Below are 19,265 nucleotides of genomic sequence, written 5' to 3'. Positions count from 1 at the left end.
CGCCTATAGCGAAAACCTCTAAAAAAAAAAAAAAAGAAAACACTCTGTACCTAGTGTTCTCAGAATGAGAGGTTCATCAGTAAACAGCTGCTGAGTAAAAGATCTGTTTTCAAAATTTTAATCCAGTCACAAAGAATAAAAATCAACGGGCACCAAGAATTTCCAAGAGCGGTGCTGTAGACCTAGAAGCAGCGCTCCGGCGAGTGGTCCCCAACTGCGTGGAAGTGGCGCAGAGCCCCTGCAATAAGGAGGCGACCGGAGCCATTCTGCTCGCTCATCGTCCATGTCACCGAGTCTACAGCGAGATTTACTAAAAGGCCAGCACCCCCGTCTGTCCTCCCTGGCCCCCTCTCTAGGCGGGCTGCCTCCACCATCGCTCCTGACCCAGCTCCGGGTCTCCTCGTCTGTCCTCCCCCCATCGGAGACGCGTCGGGTCAGTTGTGCGCCTCGGCACTGCGTGAGCACTGGAGAGGACGCCTGTGCCCGGGCACTGCCCTTAGTCTGCTTGGGGAAGAGACCGCGAACGACCCGAGGTAGGTGCTGCTGCGGGAGGGCATGGCCCGGGAGCCGCAGCCCCGCTGGGCAAGCAGCTGTGCTGTCAAAGCCCCTCAGTCCAGGCTGGGAGAGCGCGCCAGCCTCGGCTCTGCCAGACGAGCGCGGGTGGAGGAGGAGGTCTACGTAGAACAACCAGAGTAACTGCCGGGACACAGAAGCAAGTGATGGGGACCAGCAGTTGGCGTAATGTTTATGTCTCTGGACTCTCACGTAGTCGACCGCGGTTCACGTCCCGGACCCGGTGGCTTAAAACTCATGCCAGGTACGTGTGCGTGCATGCCCAAGATCCCGAGAGGAGAATGGAAAAAAGGGATTGCGGTGTGGCCATCCCCCCTGGGCGGATGATTTCTCACTTTCTGTCTCTCTGTCTCTGTCTGTCTGTCTGGCCAGCACACGCACCCTATAGCAAAAACCTCTCCAAAGAAAAAAGCAGCAGCAAGTGATGGGTTTGCTCGGGCTTCTCCATCAGCAGAGTGAACGCTCCTTTAGGGATGGTGTGCGTCTGATCCAGTTGCTGCTCTCTGAAACAGGGCCCAGTGAAGCACACTGGGCCTAATTAGTGCTAACTAGACGCTTGTTGGAATACCTGAACTGTCCCTGTCTTTGAAAAGATCAAATAGAGCACATTTGGCTAAAATAAAAACAAAACAAACCCCCAAAATCGAGTGCAACTGTTAAACAGCGACTTCCAGCACAGGTCCGTTTCTCCCCGCTGGCCCGTCGTGGAGATTTAACGATCAGTGTTTCCAGCCAGCAAGTTCTGTGCAATAGAAACCGTGAAGCTTCTGACACGAATCACGGGTGCCATGTGGGAGTATATTGAGAAGGAACTTCCAGAGATTCAGGGAAAATAAAATTGAGGTACAAGTTTATGTTGTGCAAAAGCGTGTTGAAATCATGCATGAGTTTTTAAAAATAATATTCATCTTTCCATGAACGGTTTCTTAGTGATATAATGTCTGTGTGTGTGTGTGTGTGTGTGTGTGTGTGTGTGTGCAGGCATGAGAAAAGAAATAGAGCGAGAGAGACAGGATGACAGGGTGAGAGAGAAGTCCCTCCCAGAGTTCGGTCACGCCTGACCCCCTTGCTCCAGCCCACCAGGATCTGGGCACTCACGCATGTTCTCCACGTGCTTTCGGGTCAGCCAGGCGGGGACTGGAATCACGGTCAGCACGCGGCTTCAGGCTCTGCAGTTGGCTATGGCTTTTCTGGGTTGCTTTTTCTTTGTTATTGTTGTTGATTTTGCTACAGGGTGTGTGCACTCGCTGGAGAGAGACACAGAGACAATGAGAGGGAAAGTGAGAAATCACCCCCCACCCAGGGGGAAACCATACCATAATCCCTTTTCCTTCATTCTTCTCTCAGGATCCTGGGCATGCATGCACGTGTGCAATGCATGATTTTCAAGCTACCAGGTCTAGGATTCAAACCATGGTTGACCATGTAGGAGTCTAGTGACATAACCACTATACCATCTGTGGGCCCCACAGCCTGGTATGATACCCACTGTGTCACAGATGAAGTCTGGGCCTGCCTGGACTTCTTAAAACACCCCTCGTACATGAGGCTTGCAATAGGAAAAAGGAAGAGAAATGTCAAATTTGAAACAACAACAACAAAAAACCCTAGTTGCTGTCCAATACCTATAAATAAACGGATTTTCTTATTCTTTAAATAACCTGTTTGCTGTGTTAGAATAAGAAGCTGGATGCAAATAAAACATGAGTATTTCCCAACCAATGAGGTGGCTGTGACAGTGACAGTGACGGTTCTAGAGAATAATGTTGGTGCTACGTATGTGACGAGCTTTCTTGGGAATATTTTAAGTGAGAACCTTTACCAGTACTGAATGATTGAAGTCCCCTGTGAGCAGGACTCACAACTCCAGCCGGCTTCACATACAAGGCTGAGTGTTTTCGCCCCATGACGATGTCCCATCCAGGGCAATTGATCCTATCTCCCTTTCCTGTCATTAAACAAAGGAGCCCTGCCGTGATGACAATGATGAAGTTTGTCATTGCCACATCTTTCCTCAGTCACTAAGTAGAGAATTCTCTTACTGAGCATTTCCCTTCCGGGTGTCTGTTACAGAGGGACTGTGCGCTCCTCTTCCTGAGAGAACGTGTGAGCAGGGAGGGAAGGACAAGCGGGCGGATGAAGAGACAGCGAAGTGCGCAGGGAGCTGGCGGCCATGTCTGCTGAGGGCCAGGTGGTGGGGACAGTGACGGGCAGGGAGACTTGGGGAACAGTCAGTCTCTCCTGCGAAACCAGGTATGTCCCTTCAGCAGAGGAGGTCCCGTGGCAAAGGTGTACCGGTGTGAGGCAGTCTCTCATCGCGGTAAAGTGAAGCGCTCAGGGGGTAAAGCACCCAGAGGGACCAGCAGGCGGTGTAATGGTTATGTCATCGCTGGACTCTCAGGCAGTTGACCGTGGTTTGAGTCCCAGACTCGGTGGCTTAAAAAACCCAGGCATATGTGTGTGCATGCCCCAGATTCCCAGAGGAAATAAAGGAGAAGGGATTGTGGCATGGCTATCCCCCCTGGGGGGTGATTTCTCGCTTTCTGTCTCTGTGTCTCTCTCTCTCTGTCTGTCTGGCGAGCGCACGCGCCCTACAGTGAAATTCTCTCCAAAAAGTACATATGCAAATGAGTTAATAAATAAGTAAAAACCACCCGAGTGCTGAGACTCAGACAGGGGACCCAGGGAAGGGTGGTCTGTGCCCAGCAGGGCCTACCTCAGGAACATGGAAAGGCTTTCCGGAAACAGACGGAGCAGGACTCAGGATTTTAGAAGGGGAGTCTGGGGCTCGTTCCCACCTCCCTCTGCAAGACCACCTTAGCTCTCCTGTGCCCACACTGCCTCCCGGGCCTCTCCGACGTGCACACACATTTATGCCGTATTCCGTCCTCTGCGCCCACCGGCCTCCAGCCAGGGGCAACCTTGGACAAGCGCGAAAGGAGCGTCCTCTAATGCAGAAATATCAGTGTTCTCCAAACCTGTCAGTGGCTTAAAGGAGAAAGACTGGAAACGGACCAGAATAAGAGGCTAAGGAGACATGACGGCCCATTCAGGGGAAGGGTTAAAGGTCACCGGGACCACTACCAGGTCAATGACAAAACGGGATGTAAAAAACTGCCTAGATGAAAGTCCTGAATCATTGTTACAGTCGCTGAATTTACTGAGCTTCCTAACGGCAAATAAGAGAACATCCCCATTTATTTAGAATACACATATTGAGATGTTTGCGTGAAAATGACCTGAGGTAACTACTCAGAAAGCCCAGAAAACGGGGATTGTGTGTGTGCAGGTGTGTTCTCATCTGCAGCGAGGGGTGGGGAGAATGGTGAAGGGACTGAGGTGAAATTTTAGCCTGAGCACAATACACTGGGTTGTTGGGAAAGTCGTGACACACTGTTCTGTCTCTATGTGAAAATGCATCGTGACTTCCCAGCACCCCAACATATGAATTTTGTTTATGTTGCTTTGATCATTTTTCCCTGTGAGTTGACATTACATCTAAATATAAAGTTGAAATGAACTACTACTAATAAAACGAAATGCACACATCTGCCTGTCGTGAGTGTCTCTCCCTCCCTCCTTTCTGGATTTGGAGAGGGAGCCATGCAAGATGCTTTCTGGGACCACAGGGTGACAAGAGGCAGCACAGCCCTGAAAGGCCTAGAGAAGCCGGCAACCCTGTCACTCTCCTCCCTGCTTCTGCTGGGGCCTGGGTCTGCCCTCGCACCACCGCTGCTCCCCAGGCCCTTTATGCTCAGAGACCCGGGATGGACCACGTACCCTGTGAGTGCGTTTTGGGTGAGGGGCGTGGTCCTAGCTCTGTGTTATGAACCGTGAGCCTCACGTGCTAGCTGGGGAGCATGAGAGTGGTGATACTGCTCTGAGGCTGTCCCCAGTGCACATCAAGCATTGCCTGGAAAACCACCTGGAAACTCGCCGACCGCTCCCACTTGAGAGTCTGATTGACTGAGAGCCGCCATCCCTCTCTCCTGGGCCGGGTGTTAAGATGTTGGGGATATTCTCTTATTTACCATTAAGAAGCTCAGGAGGTGCTGCTTCTTTTTTTTATTTTTTTTATTTTTTGAGAGGTTTTTGCTATAGGGCACGTGTGCTCACCAGAAAGAGAGAAACAGAGAGAGACAGAAAGCGAGAAATCCCCCCCCCCCCGGGAGGATGGTCACGCCGCAATCCCTTCTCCTCCATTCTCCTGTTGGGATCCTGGGCACACACGCACACGCGCCTGGTGTGAGTTTTAAGCCGCCAGGTCTGGGACTCGAACTGCAGTCGACTACAGGGGAGTCCAGCAACATAGCCATTACGCTAACTGCTGGTCCCAGGAGGTGCTTCTTAACAGTTGGCATAATGGCTATGTCGCTGGACTCTCAAGTAGTCGACCACGGTTCGAGTCCCGGACCTAGTGGCTTAGACTCACACCAGGCGCGTGTGCGTGTGTGCCCAGGATCCCAACAGGAGAATGGAGGAGAAGGGATTGCGGCGTGACCATCCTCCCGGGGGGGGGGTGATTTCTCGCTTTCTGTCTCTCTCTGTCTTTCTGGCGAGCTTACACTCCCTATAGCAAACACCTCTCCAAAAAACAAGTACCTCCCACGGGGCTGAATCACTTGCAGTGGACATTTCTCTCCACTCCTCTTGCTTGCCTTTTGCAGGAATGTCATCAACATCGAGCGACATGTGAAATAAATGCTCTCAGACTCACTGGTTCCGGCATATTATCCCAGAGACCTTGCACAGCGGACGACACAGAGACATTCCCACGCTCTTCAGCCATTTCTGTCAGTAGGTGCTCTGTTGTCGTCCCAGGACTTGCCATTGTTTGTAAGTTTACCAGGCCACAGATATGCGTTGTGTTCTGGAGGCTGGTGGGCAGGGGTGAGGTCCTTACCCAGTGTACGGGGCTGGCTCACCCCTAATGCCCCAACATCCCAGGGTCTACCCCTGCATGGCTTATACCCATGAAGTAGCTTCTAGCAAGCATAGCTAAGTGGGGTGAAGATCAGAAAAGAAGGATAGTTAATTCTAGGAAATCTATTAATACAGTTTAGCATTATTGATTAGGTCTAAGTGAAAATATTATATTATCATTTCTATAGATTGTGAAAAGATATTTGACAAAAATCAATATCCATTTTTCACTTAGTAGGGAATCAATATAAGTGTCTATTATCTAATGATGGATTAAAAAATGGCAGTATATATTATTGTGTATTGTAATATATAATTATAATATATATATATATTGGGTTGTAAGGAAAGCCACAAGGCATTTTTGCATAGAAAAATCTGCCCTGACTTTGCCAACAGCCTAATACATAAGGGATTTCAAAAAGTTTATGGAAAATATATACTACAAAAACACTACACATGGGGAACCAGCAGTTAGTGTAATGGCTATGTCGCTGGACTCCCACGTAGTCGACCGCGGTTCGCGTCCCGGACCCGGTGGCTTAAAACTCACGCCGGGCGCGTGTGCGTGCGTGCCCATGATCCCGAGAGGAGAATGGAGGAGAAGGGATTGCGGCGTGACCATCCCCCCTGGGGGGTGATTTCTCGCTTTCTGTCTCTATGTCTCTGTCTGTCTGGCGAGCGCACACGCCCTATAGCGAAAATCTCTCTCAAAAAAAAAAAAAAAAAAACACTACACATGAATTTTTTTTCAGGTTTTTGTTGTAGGACATGTGCACTTGCCAGAGACACGGAGAGACAATGAGAGGACAAGTGAGAAATAGCCCCCAAGAGGGGATTCCAATCTCAATCCCTTCTCTTCCATTCTCCTTCTGGGATTCTGGGCACGCACACAACAGGTGCCCAGTGGTGAATTTCAAGCCACTAGGTCTGGGACTTGAACTGTGGTTGGCCATGTGGGAGTCCAGCACCTAAAACACCACGCCACCTGCTGGCCCCAAGAATTTTCATTTTTAGTATCAAAATAAACTTGCATTTAATTCCCATTTTCCACAAACTTTCTGTAGAATGCTATTCAGCCGTCTAAAAGAATGAGAAGCTGTCATTGGAGGTAACATGACTGCACCTGGAGGACATGATGTCAAGTAAAATAAGCCACGCCCAGAAAGCCGTGTCCTCCGGCACGTGGACATGGAGGTAAATGACCATGTAGAAGGAGAGAGTTGAACCGTGACTGCTATAGGATGGGGAGCATGGGGGAGGGAGAGGTAAACAGAGATGTTGATTAATGGACACAAAATTGCAGAGGAAAGAAGAACAGCTTTGAGTGTTATAAAATATAGTAGGGTGGGTACAGGTGAGAACAATTTCATGCATAGCTCAGAGTAACTAAAACAGAGTGTTCTGAACATTCCCAACACAAAGTAATGGCACATGGTTGAGATGATGCGTATGTTAATTGCCTCAATTTAACAGATACACATTGCATTCTCGTGTTAATACTGAAAGCATCACCTGAATGCCACAAACATGTACAATTATTACAAGGATTTCTTTTCCTTTTTTGAAAAAAGATTGGACCAGGAGGTAGTGCAAGCTTTGTGCAAACGGACCCACACAGGAAAGGATCTGGACTTGTGTCTGGGGACCTTCTTGAGAAGAGTGGCTGAGACTGGGGACAGATCGCAGCATGGGGATCACTGTGGAGATGCTGTCTCTCCCTCTTTCTCTCTTAGTGTCTTTCTCTGTCTCTCTCATGGAAGAAATGAGTAAACTTTTGAGAAGGTTGAATCCTTGGAGACAGGTTACATTGTTCCCTTGGTGAAGATGCACCACTCGAGTCTCTCGTCCTTGAGGCTCTTCTTCGATTTGCAGTCATTGTTAATGGATTCCATTCTGGTTCATTTGTTGGAGAGGGATTCGGTGACTGTGGACTCAAGTACAACACAAGGCTGCCCACTTTCTCCACTCCTATTCAATATAGTCCTGGAAGTCCTAGCCAATAGGATCAGACAAGAGAAGGAAATAAAATGCATTCCAATAGAGAAGGAAGAGCTAAAATTATCTGTTTGCCAATGACATGATTGTATACATAGAAGACCCAATAGTGTCCATGAGAAAGCTTCTCAGAGTAATAAATGCATACAGTAAAGTGGCAGGATACAAAATTAACTTACAAAAATCTATAGCATTTCTATATACAAACAACAAGCACACAGAGACAGAACTGAAGAAAATAATTTCACTTACCATAGCCACAAGAAGTATAAGATACCTAGGAATAAAGCTAATCAAGGAAGTCAAAGACCTCTATAATGAAAACCTTAAAAAGGAAATAAAAAAGAGCATGAAAGGGAACCAGCGGTTAGCGTAATGGCTATGTCGCTGGACTCCCAGGTAGTCGACCGCGGTTCGCGTCCCGGACCCAGTGGCTTAAAACTCACGGCGGGCACGTGTGCGTGTGTGCCCAAGATCCCGAGAGGAGAATGGAGGAGAAGGGATTGCGGTGTGATTATCCCCCCTGGGGGGTGATTTCTCGCTTTCTGTCTCGCTCTGTCTGTCTGGCGAGTGCAAGCACCCTGTAGCGAATACCTCTTAAAAAAAATTAAAAAGAGCACAAAAAAGTGGAAGGACATCCCATGTTCCTGGATTGGCAGAATTAACATAATCAAAACGGCAATCCTACCCAAATTAATCTACATATTTAATGCAATCCTTATAAATTTTTATAATTATTTTATTTTTATTTATTCATTCATTTTTTTTTTAATTTGACCAGAGAGAGACAGAGGTTGAGAGTGAGAGAGGAAGTGAGAAAGCAAGCCACCAGATTCAGGACTTGAACCCTGGTCGTCCATGTGGGAATGTCCAGCGCCTTAATCACCATGCCACCTGCTGGTCCCCAATCCCTATAAAATTACAAGAGACATTCTTCACAGATCTAGAAAAGACGATTATAGAATTTGTCTGGAATCCTAAAAGACCTTGTATTACCAAGGCCATCCTGTGTAAGAAGAGTGGAGCTGGTGGCATCTCACTTACTGACCCAAAATATATTACAAAGCTGTGATAATCAAAACAGCATGGTATTGGCACAAAATCAGACATGAGACCCCAGAAACAAACCCCAAAACATACAGCCAACTCATCTTTGACAGAGGATACCAGTAAATCCAGTGGAAAAAGGAAAATCTCTTTAGCAATGGTGCTAGAAAAACTGGGTATCCACCTGCAGAAAGATGAATATAATACTTTTATCTGTCACCATTAACAAAAATCAATTCAAAGTGGATCAAATATCTAAACCGAAGACCACAAACTATAAAACTGGTGGAAAACACTGAAAAAAGACTGAGAGAAAAAGCCTGAGAGACACTGGGGTAGGCAAAGACTTCTTAAACAAGACCCCCAAAGCACAGTCAATAATCCCGAAAATAGACAGGTGGGATTACATTGGATTAAGGAGTTTCTGCACAGCAAAGGACACCGTAATCAGTGTGAATTGACAACCCTCAGAATGGGAGAAAAATTCTGTTAACTGTGCCTCAGAAAAGGGACTGATAGCCAGAATACAGAGAACTCAAGCAGTTTACCAGGAAGAAAATGATTAATTCAGTTAAAAGATGAGAAAATGAGCTGAATAAACAACTCTCTAAGGAAGACTTATGAACAGCCAAAAAGTATATAAAAAAATTCTCAAAATCCCTCATAAAGGAGATGCAGATCAAAACCAGTGAGATACAGAAACTAATCCCAGTCAGAATGCCAAAGATTAAATATATATATATATATATATATATTATAAGTGCTGGAGGGGATGTGGTGAAAGGGAAACACTTCTATATTGTTGGTGGGAATGTAAATTGGTCCAGCCACTGTGGAAAATGATATGGAGGTTCCTCAAAGACCTTCAAATAGAATTACCATATGATCCAGCAATTCCACTCCTGGCTATCTACCCGAAGGACAGGAGAGCACTCAGTTGAAAAAGTGCTTACACAACTATTTTCATTGCAGCATTATTTACAATTGCTAAGACCTGGAACCAACCCAAATGTCCACAGACAGATGAATGGATTGAAAAAGTGTGGCACATATACTCCATGGAATACTATTCAGCCATAAAAAATAAGGCCCTGGAATTTGATAGAAAGTGGACGAATATGGAAGATTTGTTGCTAAGTGAAGCAAGTCAGGCTATGAAAGAAAAACATTGCATGTCTCTACTTAACATATACCGACTATCTGCACTCTATGGTAGAGACTGACAGACTGGAGAATATAAAAGTATTAAAAATTGTAATGGACACTAGAGACAAAGTGGAGATGAAGTGTGGGAGGCGAAGAGTGTAGGAAAGGAAATTTGGGCACAAAAGTTTCAGAGAATTTTTCCATTGCTATTATGCCCACAATGTTATAAAAAAAGTAGAAATAAAAAAGGACGTATGATTCATTTTTAAATGGTTTGTATTCTATGTAGGAATATTTGGACAAAATTCCATTAGAAGACAATTGGAATATCCATATTCATAATTATTTATCTAATTATAGTAAATTACTGGGAAATAAGACAAGAGAAAATATCCAACCAAATACTGTCAGGTTTTTTTTATGTGTGGCATCTTCATATGAAGGACAAGAAAGTGTCCAGGTGTCTGCATAAATATGAAGGACAAGAAAGTGTCCAGGTGTCTGTGTATGTGAGTCTACATGACCAACGTGCTTGGGACAGCCAAGAAAGCAGATGACTCCAACACCACACCATGGAGATTTCTATCATTGAAAATAGGATTTCCTGAAATGCTGAAGAACTCCTAACGAAATTCCAAACAGCACGAAGTATAATCGTCTCTCAATTCACTTGGCAATAGCTTTTCTTGAAAACCCAGAGTATATTAAAACTGCAAAACAGCTGGAATTTGTAGGTTAAATAGAGTTATGTTCTAGTCTCAGACACTTGTGAGCTGAGTCTCATCTACCCGACTGGGAAAGGCACTGAGGGAGTGGTGGAAACTTCTATCTTGGGACACATTTGTTCTCTGCACTTTTTAGGAGTTCTAGTATCCATAGCTGCCACACACTAATTGCTAACAGCACCCCTAAATTATTCTGACTACCCCAAACGCCTGGACTTAGATTCCAGAATTGCCCTGAAGCGTTCTTTGTAAACCACTTCTCAGGCTGGGCTGGCGTCATGGACCAACAGTCTCTGGGGTCCTATAGAGTCCTGCACTCTAAGGAGCCCAAGCTTGGGATCGATTGCTCTGTGGCCAGCATCTTGACATTTCTAATAATTTATTTATCTTTAAATAAAACATAAAGTGACAGCAGCAGATGCATCGGAAGTTTGAAGCTTTGGTGCACCCACCTTCTACAGCTTGTCTGTCACCCCTGGAGGGCTTTTGATGGCCTGTGCTCCCAACTCTCGTGGCCGAAACCATCCGTGGCCTCCCCCTCCCCAGCCTGACCCTGACACCAACTGCAGCCTTTTGCCCCCACAGGGACCTGAGGTAGGTCCAGGGGAGGGCAGAGTTGCATGCACTGCCCTCTAATGGTTTCTTAAGTGAGGGTGCAGCAATCGTCTAGGAGAAGGCCCTGACCCTCCCTTGATCAGGCACCTAGCACATCCTGGTACAGAGGTGCTGTACCCTTTGGGGTCACCGACCCTCCTTGAACTGGGCAGCAGTCCCATAGGAAGTGGAATATCATTCAACTATTTTAAAAAAAGGAAGAGGAAACTGTATGGAGATGCAGTGCTATCTAAGACACATCAGAAAGTAAAGAAAAGCGAAATGGAGAATGTGTTTTGGGAGGTTATGAAGAGAAAAGAAAACTTTGATATGTATACGTGTTTGTGTGTGTGTGTGTGTGTGAGAGTGTGCAGACATGAGGGGCTTCAATAGTTTGTGGGAAAATAGATTTAAATATGAGTTCATTTTGATACACATTTTTAAATTCATGCATAGTTTCTTTATAATACACGTTTTCCGAAGCCTTTTTGAAAACCACACACGTGTGCACGTTAGGATTCTAGAAGAGCCACTGCAGTCCTCGCCGTCTGGTGAAGACACCGTCTAGTTCTCTCTTGCTGACGATGGGCAGAGCACAGGATGTACTTCCAGTCAACAGACTATGACAAAGGTGAAAGGAATTCAGACATAATTAAGGTCCCAAATCAGCTGATGTTGCCTCTCACCAGTAAGTATGAAGGTCCTGTAAGACTTGGGTAGGCACTCTTCATTGAGTTGAGGAAGTTTCTCTGTATTCTTAGTTCATTGAGAGGTTTTTTTTTTGTTGTTGTTGTTTGTTTTGTTTTGTTTTTAAGAGACTTTTGCTATAAGGCATATGCACTCACCAGAGAGACAAAGACAGACAGAAAGAAAGCGAGAAATCACCTGAGACCCTCAGTTAGCGTAATGGCTATGTCGCTGGACTCCCATGTAGTCAACCACAGTTCGAGTCCCAGACCCAGTGGTTTAAACTCACACCAGGCACATGTGTGTGCATGCCCAAGATCCCAAGAGGAGAACGGAGAAGGGATTGCGGTGTGGCCATCATCCCTGGGGAGTGATTTCTTGCTTTCCGTCTCTCTGTCTCTCTTCCTGGCAAGCACATACCCTATAGCAAAAACCTCTTAAAAAAAAAAAACACAAAGATTATTGCTGAATTCAAATTAATTTTTAGTTGAATATGTATGCATATATATTCATAAAAAATATTATTCTTTAGCATTTTTCCCTGGTAATGTCTTTTTCAGTTTTAGGTTTTAGGGTAATGCTGGTCTTATACAACAAGTTAGAAAGTATTCTCTTTGCTTCTATTTTTTCTAGAGGAGATCATAGAAAATGGATAACATTTCTTTATTATTAAATGTTTGGTAGAATTCACCCGTGAAGCATTCTGGATGAGCCTGGTGCTTTTTGTTTTGGAAGTTTATTTACGTAGATTTAATTTTTAAATAGACATTGTCCTGTTCAGATTTCTACTTCACTTTGTATGCATTTTGGTGTATTTTACCTTTAAAAAATTGAATCCACTTCATCTAAGCTATTATATTTTTGGGAAAAGAGTTGTTCATAGTATCCTCTTATTATCTTTATAATGTTGATGAGATCAGTGGTAATGGTCCTGCTATTTCTGATATTAGAAATTTATATCTTCTGGGACCAGCAGATGACATAATGGTTACGTTGCTGGACTCCCACATGGATGCCCGTGGTTTGAGTCTCAGATCTAGGAGCTTGAAACTCACACCGGATGCGTGTATGTGCGTGCCCAAAATCCCAAGTGGAGAATGGAGGAGAAAGGATTGCAGTGTGGCCATCCCTCCTGGGGAGCGATTTCTTACTTTCTGTTTCTTTGTCTCTCCAGTGAATGCACAGGACCTATAGTAAAATCTCTCCAAATAAAAAAGAAATTTATGTTTGCTTTCTTTTATTCTTGGTTAGCCTAGCTAGAGAGTTATCCGTTATATTTCTCTTTCAAAGAAACAGCGTTTGGTTTTGTTGACTTTCTCTGTTAAGTTCCTTTTTCAACTGCTCTGTTTATTATTTATTTTCTTCTGATTGTTTTCAGTTTATATTGGTTTTTTTTTCTAATTTCCTAAAGTGGAAGCTTAGATGAATAATTTTAGATGTTTTTTCTTTTCTTCCAATATATGTATTTGGTGCTCTAAATTTTATCTAAAGTCATATTTTCAATGCATTCCACAAATTTTTAAATAAAATATTTTAAAGATTTTGTATTGAGACTTTTACTCATGTTATTTAGAAGTATGTTCTTTTCTTTCTTTCTTTCTTTCTTTTTTTTTTTTGGAGGTTTTTGCTATAAGGCTCGTGCACTCACCAGAAAGACAGAGAGACAGAAAGCGAGAGATCACCCCCCAGCGGGATGGCCATGCTGCAATCCCTTCTCCTCCATTCTCCTCTCGGGATCTTGGGCACGCACACAGGCCCGGCGTGAGTTTAAGCCACTGGGTCTAGGACTTGAACCGCAGCTGGCTACATTGGAGTTCAGCTACATAGCCATTACACTAACTGCTGGTCCCAGAAATATGTTCTTTAATATCCAAATATTTCGTGGTTTTTCAGCTATCTTTTCTATTCTAGAATTCTATTTGATTTATTTGGTCTAAGAGTGCATATCATATCATTTCTTTTCTTTTAAATGTATTAAGGTGCTTTACCGCTCGTGATGAATGTTGCTGGTGACTGTTCCATGTGAGTTTTAGAAGCTGTGTACTCCACCCTCGTTAGATGAAGTGGTCTGTCGGTGTCAGTTACATCCAGTTGATGGATGGTGTTGGAGTTCGGCGGTTATTCCTGATTTTCTGCATGCTCAATTTGTTTTTTGGTTTTTGCTACAGAGCATGTGAGCTCACCATAGTGATAAAAGGAGAGAGGAAAAGTGAGAAAGTGCCCCCTGCTTGGGCCTTTAGACATGAACAGCTGCACCCGCTGCCTTAACCACCCACTCCCGGCCTTGGATTTGTCTGCTTCTGACAGAGGAGGGCTACGTTCCCAACTCTCGTGGTGAGTCATCTATTTCTCCTTACAGTTCCATCAGCTTTTACCCCTTGTATTTTGATGCCCTGTTGTGAGGAACATACATCTCAAAACTTACACGCTTTTGAAAAATTGACGCTTTACCATTACGTCATGGTCCCCTTCATCTCTGACAATTTTTCTTGCTGTGATGTCTGCTTCGTGTAAAGTTAATATAGTTACTCCACCTTTCTTTCCACTTCTATTTATTTATTTGCTGTTCATGAGAAGGTACAAGGCAGAGGACAGTCATAGCTAGACTGTGTGGCTTTCCTTGGTATGCCTTGTCCACCTGCCGGTCTCCCCGTTGGTTGAGATGCTGAGAGGAGAGGTGTGCACCAGCACCTCCAGACTGCTCCGGGTTGGTCTGGGAACTAAGCCTAGCCTCCCATGAAGCTCCAGGCTTGCAAAACGCACCCCACTACCTGCGTCAACAGAGTTAGGCCCGCCAGCTTTCTTTCTATCGGTGTTATTATATCTTTCTCTATTCGTTTGCTTTTATTTATTTATCAAACTTATTTATTTCCTTCAGGAGAGTGAGAAACAAAGGGTGAGTGAGAGACAGACAAAGAAGGAAAGAGGGAGTTTTTTAGAGAAAAATGACCACTCTCAACGGCGTCTCACGTTATGGCCCCCCTCCTACCAGTGATCCAGGATCACGCGTGCACTCACCTGGAGTGTACACGTCCACCCGGGACCAAACCCACAGTCACCTAAATAGACCCAGCGCTGTTTGAGCTGCCTGTTACTGCTGGGCTCCCAAGCGGGTACTCCATCCCATTACTTCCAATCTACCTGCATCATTGCACTTATAGAGCGTTTCTTATAGCAACTTGTAGCTGCATCGTGTGTGCGTGCGTGTGTGTGTGTGTGTGTGTGTGTGTGTGTGTTTTAATTCCCTTTGTAAACCCTCTGTCTTTTATTTAGCATATGTAGGCCCTTTATATTTAAAATCATTGCTGATATAGTTCATTATTATCTATCATATTCATAACTGTGTTCGATTCATTGCCGTTGTTCTTTATTGCTTTTTTTCTTTCTTTAGTTTTGGCTACAGGGCATGTGCACTAGCCAGACAGAGACAGAGAGGGAAAGTAAGAAATCATGCCTCAGAGGGAATGGCCACACCACAACCCCTTCACTTCCATTCTCGGAATTCTGGGCACGTGCGCACAGAGACAGGGCGTATTTTTCGAGTCACCAGGCCCTAGACTGAAACTGTGTAGTTGGCCATGTGGGATCTAGCCACTTTAATCTCCATGCCACCTACGGGTCCCTTTGTTACTATTTTTAATCTACCTTTCATCTTTCTTCTGTCATTTTAATTGAGCATGTTATGTGGTTCCACTGTCTCTCCACTGTTAGCATACCAACTGTACTTCTCTTTTAAATATTTTAGAGGTTGCCCCACAGTTTTCAATACACATTTACTACTACCTAAGTCCACTTCGTAGTAGTGCAAGAACTTGTAACAGAGTGTGATCAATTTCTCTCTCCCTCCTCTGTCAATACTGCTGTTGTTTCGTGTGTCTATAAGCTATAATCACTCAGTAAACTGATGTAATTTCCATTCTGAATGGCTACCAATCTGATCAACTAAGAAAAAGAAAATTAAAGATTGGATTGTTTTTATTTATTTCTTCGAGTCTTTTTTTATATAGATCATAGTTTCTGATACTTGTCTGCTGTCTGAAGTTCTTTTAACATTTCTTCTAAATCAGGTCTAAAGAGACAAATCCCTAAAGTTTTTATTTGTTCTAGAAAAACTTTATTTCTCTACTATTAAATAGTAATTCCCCTGAAAACAGAATTATAGGGTGATCGAGAGATTCTCTCTTAACACTTTAGCAATTATACTCTCTTCTTGCTTGCCTGTTTTCTGAGAGGTTGACATGATTCTTAACAACGTTCTGTCTTAGATATGGTATTTCTTTTCCCTGTCATTTTGCAGTGTATTCTCTTTGCCTTAGATTTTCCACAGTAAATTAAATATAAAATGATTAAGTGCAGATTTGGGGTACTTACTGAAGAGTGCTGGCTGCTGGCATAATAGTTAGGTGACTGGACCCCACATGGCTGACTGTGCCGTCCAAGTCCTGGACCTAGCAGCTTGAGAAATATACCAGGCCATGTGTGTATGTGTCCAAAATCCAGGAAGAAGAGAAAGGTGGAGAAGGGATTGTGGTACGACCTTCACAGCGAGGGTGGGCAAGGGGCCTTTCATTGTCTCCTCATTATAACTTAATGTTCGAATCAGCAAATACATTACCTATACAGAAAAAAGAAGAAGGAAAAGCCTGCCCTTTCAGGACACACCCTCTCTGCATGCCAGCTGTGTTTTCAGTTCTCTGGATAAGGTGACCAGTCAGGTTGTAGGAGGATTTATGAAACAATGCGAGGATGACCTTCCTCATAAAGCTTTTTTGAACAATTAAAGGATTGGCAGAACTGCAAATCCCTGCAAATCCCTGATCAGGCTACAAGCAAATGAGCAACTCCCGGGTAAGTTCTATTCGAAACATGAAGATCCCTCTAAGCAATTCGTTCTACTTTATTACTCGAAAAGGAAATGTAATTGTATTATTTTGTCTCCAAATTTTGTAACTGGATTTGCATCAAATACCAGACAACATAATTTCTACTTCTCTCCAGTGTGTATTGAAAGAAATGTATTTATTTTAGTGAGAAATCAGATTGAGCTAATTTGAATGGAAAACGTTTTTGGAGCATTGCAGAGACATTTATGTTTTGATATACGTGTGATGTGAAATGCGAATGTGTAAGACACAGCTATGAAGTAGGAGGACAGACATTTTTCTTCCTCTTTAACAACTAATATGCACAAGTTTTTACAGCCAACAGGATTCTGCTCCCTTCTGAGGGCCACCTCGATTTGATGTGAGATTTATTTTTGCAGAGTTGCTGGCTGCACAGGTTTTTGCATTGCCTACCTGAAAGTTGTTCTTGGGAACTTGTAACTTGCCTCTAGAGATGTCTTCATTTTCTCCAGCCTTTGAAAATGGTATTTAATATTTATCCACAGCCACAATTCATCTGGACCGTGGTTTGGGGGTGAATGGAACATGAAGAGGAAGAGGGGGAACAGGAATACTTGCTGAGCTCCCACAGTGAGAGCCAAGGCCTTCGCCGTCCCTGCTTCATCCAGTCCTCGCAGTCAGGCCACAAGCAAAGCGCGATCCGTCCCTTTAAATGAGACTGGAGTTTACAGGAGGTCTGTGACTTCCTCAAGGTTACACAGCCCAGGACCCTACCCAAGATTCAAAACAAGCACAGCGGGAGACCTGATCACACCCTTCTCTGTTTCTTACAAGGTGGACAAAGCGTCCAATGTCAAAAATAAACAGTGCTCATGAATGAGCTAGAAAGGCCTGAATGGCGGGCAGACAGATAACTGCCTTCTCTGGGTAGGCCACTATTGTCAAACACAGGAGGACCACAGGCAGCAGGCTGGGAGGACAATGGCGGCCCTGACCACAGAAGAGCAAGTCCTTGGAACGCCTGGCAAGAGCAGCCACCTCTTCTGATGACACCCCTCACCCTGGACTTCATTTGCATTCTTCTGGGCGCTGGAACACGAGGTTCTTCCTTTCCCTGCGAGGGCCTAGTAGACAATAAGGAAGATCCGTAAATAAGCCAGCATAGTCCACGTGTCCAACAGCACAGGCCGCGACACCACATTCCGAGAGCAGGCCAGTGGATGGACTCCATGGAGTGCTCAGGAGGGACGGCCGGACTCCCTGTCCTACGGAGCGCACCCTGTTCATCTCTATGCTTAGGAAGAGAAATCCTCACTCAGCCAGAAACCGTGGCAGTTTTGGAAGGAAGATTCTTCTCCTTACTGGGAGATCTGCTATTCAGTTCTTCCTGCTTGTTTGGGTTCTCCGTGTGTTGGCTGTCAGTTCGAAGGGCTGGCGTGCTTCAGTCCCAGTGCCCAGGTGGGCGTGCGTGCTTTGACGTGCCATCCACCTCTGAGTGTCACTAGTCCTGGTCTTCCTCCTGCTCTGAGGTTTCACCTCCAGGCTGTCACCACTGCCTTTAGTCCAGTCTGGGCATCTTCTCAGAACGGGCCACCAGGGCTGTCTAGAATTTTCCATTGATATTTCTAATTTACACATAACAGTTGCACCTACTTATAGGGTGTGAGGGCCACCAGGGCTGTCTAGAATTTTCCATTGGTATTTCTAATTTACACATAACAGTTGTACCTACTTATAGGGTGTGATGTGTTTTTCCAAAACATGTGTCTTAAAATAGGCCACCAGGGCTGTCTAGAATTTTCCATTGGTATTTCTAATTTACACATAACAGTTGTACCTACTTATAGGGTGTGATGTGTTTTTCCAAAACATGTGTCTTAAAAAATGTGTAATGATCGAAGGGGGCAGTAACGATGCCTGTCACCTCAAATGCTCAGCATCCCTCTGTGTCGTGCGGTGAAATGCACCCTCGGCTACTTAGAAGTAGGCATCGAATCGCTTCGTTACTCGACCTGGCTCCAGTACTCTGGTCCATTTCATGTATCCACCCTCCCCTCTTACCCAAGTCCTCCTCATCCTCCTTACCGCCCTCCCCTGTCTAACTGTGGTGTCTGCTGTTATGCAATCCACGTCTCTGCAACCAGATGTTTTCGCTTTCACGAATGCACAAGAACAGACATTTTTTCCAGGTTTGGCCTGATCATGCTGCTTCATGAGAGGCTTTTGTCGGCACTGTCTTTTCTGGTTTCCAACTGTGCGAAGACTGGCCTGGCCGTTCCTAAGGCTCTGTCCTACTGAGGTTGACTGGGCCAGCCCATTGAGTTCTACGATGTTCTGGTCTGCAGTAAAGTCTGAGGGACGTGGAAGGTCTCCCGAGGCAGCTAACGCCTCCAGGTGAAAGGCTGCAAACCCTGTCCCTCAGCAGTGCCTGCAGTCACATTTGTTCTTCTTGCAGAATGCACCTTTGCATGTCTGGAAGCAGCGTAAGCCTGGAGCTGGTCACTGATGGCACCACTTCCACAACCCCGACGGCCATCATGTCCCGCGGCCCGGCACCACTAATCCGGAACCTGAAACACCTGTGGTCTGCGGGACTTCCCAGAACTTCAGAGATGCCGCTTGGAAAGATCCCAGAAGCAAAGCTGCCTTTGGACAAAGCTGTGTTTAACACAAAATAAACTATAGATGTGACTTCAGACGTCCAACATTTTCAGATGCTAATGTCTGA

General features: G+C 45.0%; 1 long non-coding RNA gene across 1 annotated transcript in view; it reads left to right on the top strand.

The window, feature by feature from the left end:
• The window catches only part of LOC102499070 (uncharacterized), a 27,196-nt gene extending 8,031 nt beyond the window's left edge, over positions 1 to 19,165 (top strand). Inside the window, exons 4-7 of the long non-coding RNA XR_337699.1 lie at positions 127 to 533; positions 5,241 to 5,409; positions 6,564 to 6,693; positions 18,993 to 19,165. This is a non-coding gene — a long non-coding RNA (uncharacterized LOC102499070). The remainder of the gene's footprint in view (positions 1 to 126; positions 534 to 5,240; positions 5,410 to 6,563; positions 6,694 to 18,992) is intronic.
• Positions 19,166 to 19,265: the final 100 nt, after the last annotated feature.

Source organism: Tupaia chinensis, unplaced genomic scaffold (genome assembly GCF_000334495.1).
Source record: "Tupaia chinensis unplaced genomic scaffold, TupChi_1.0 Scaffold149090_1, whole genome shotgun sequence".
In the NCBI taxonomy this organism is placed as follows: domain Eukaryota; kingdom Metazoa; phylum Chordata; class Mammalia; order Scandentia; family Tupaiidae; genus Tupaia; species Tupaia belangeri.
The sequence above is the reverse complement of the archived record's forward strand: the minus strand, read 5'-3'. Positions and strand labels throughout refer to the sequence as shown.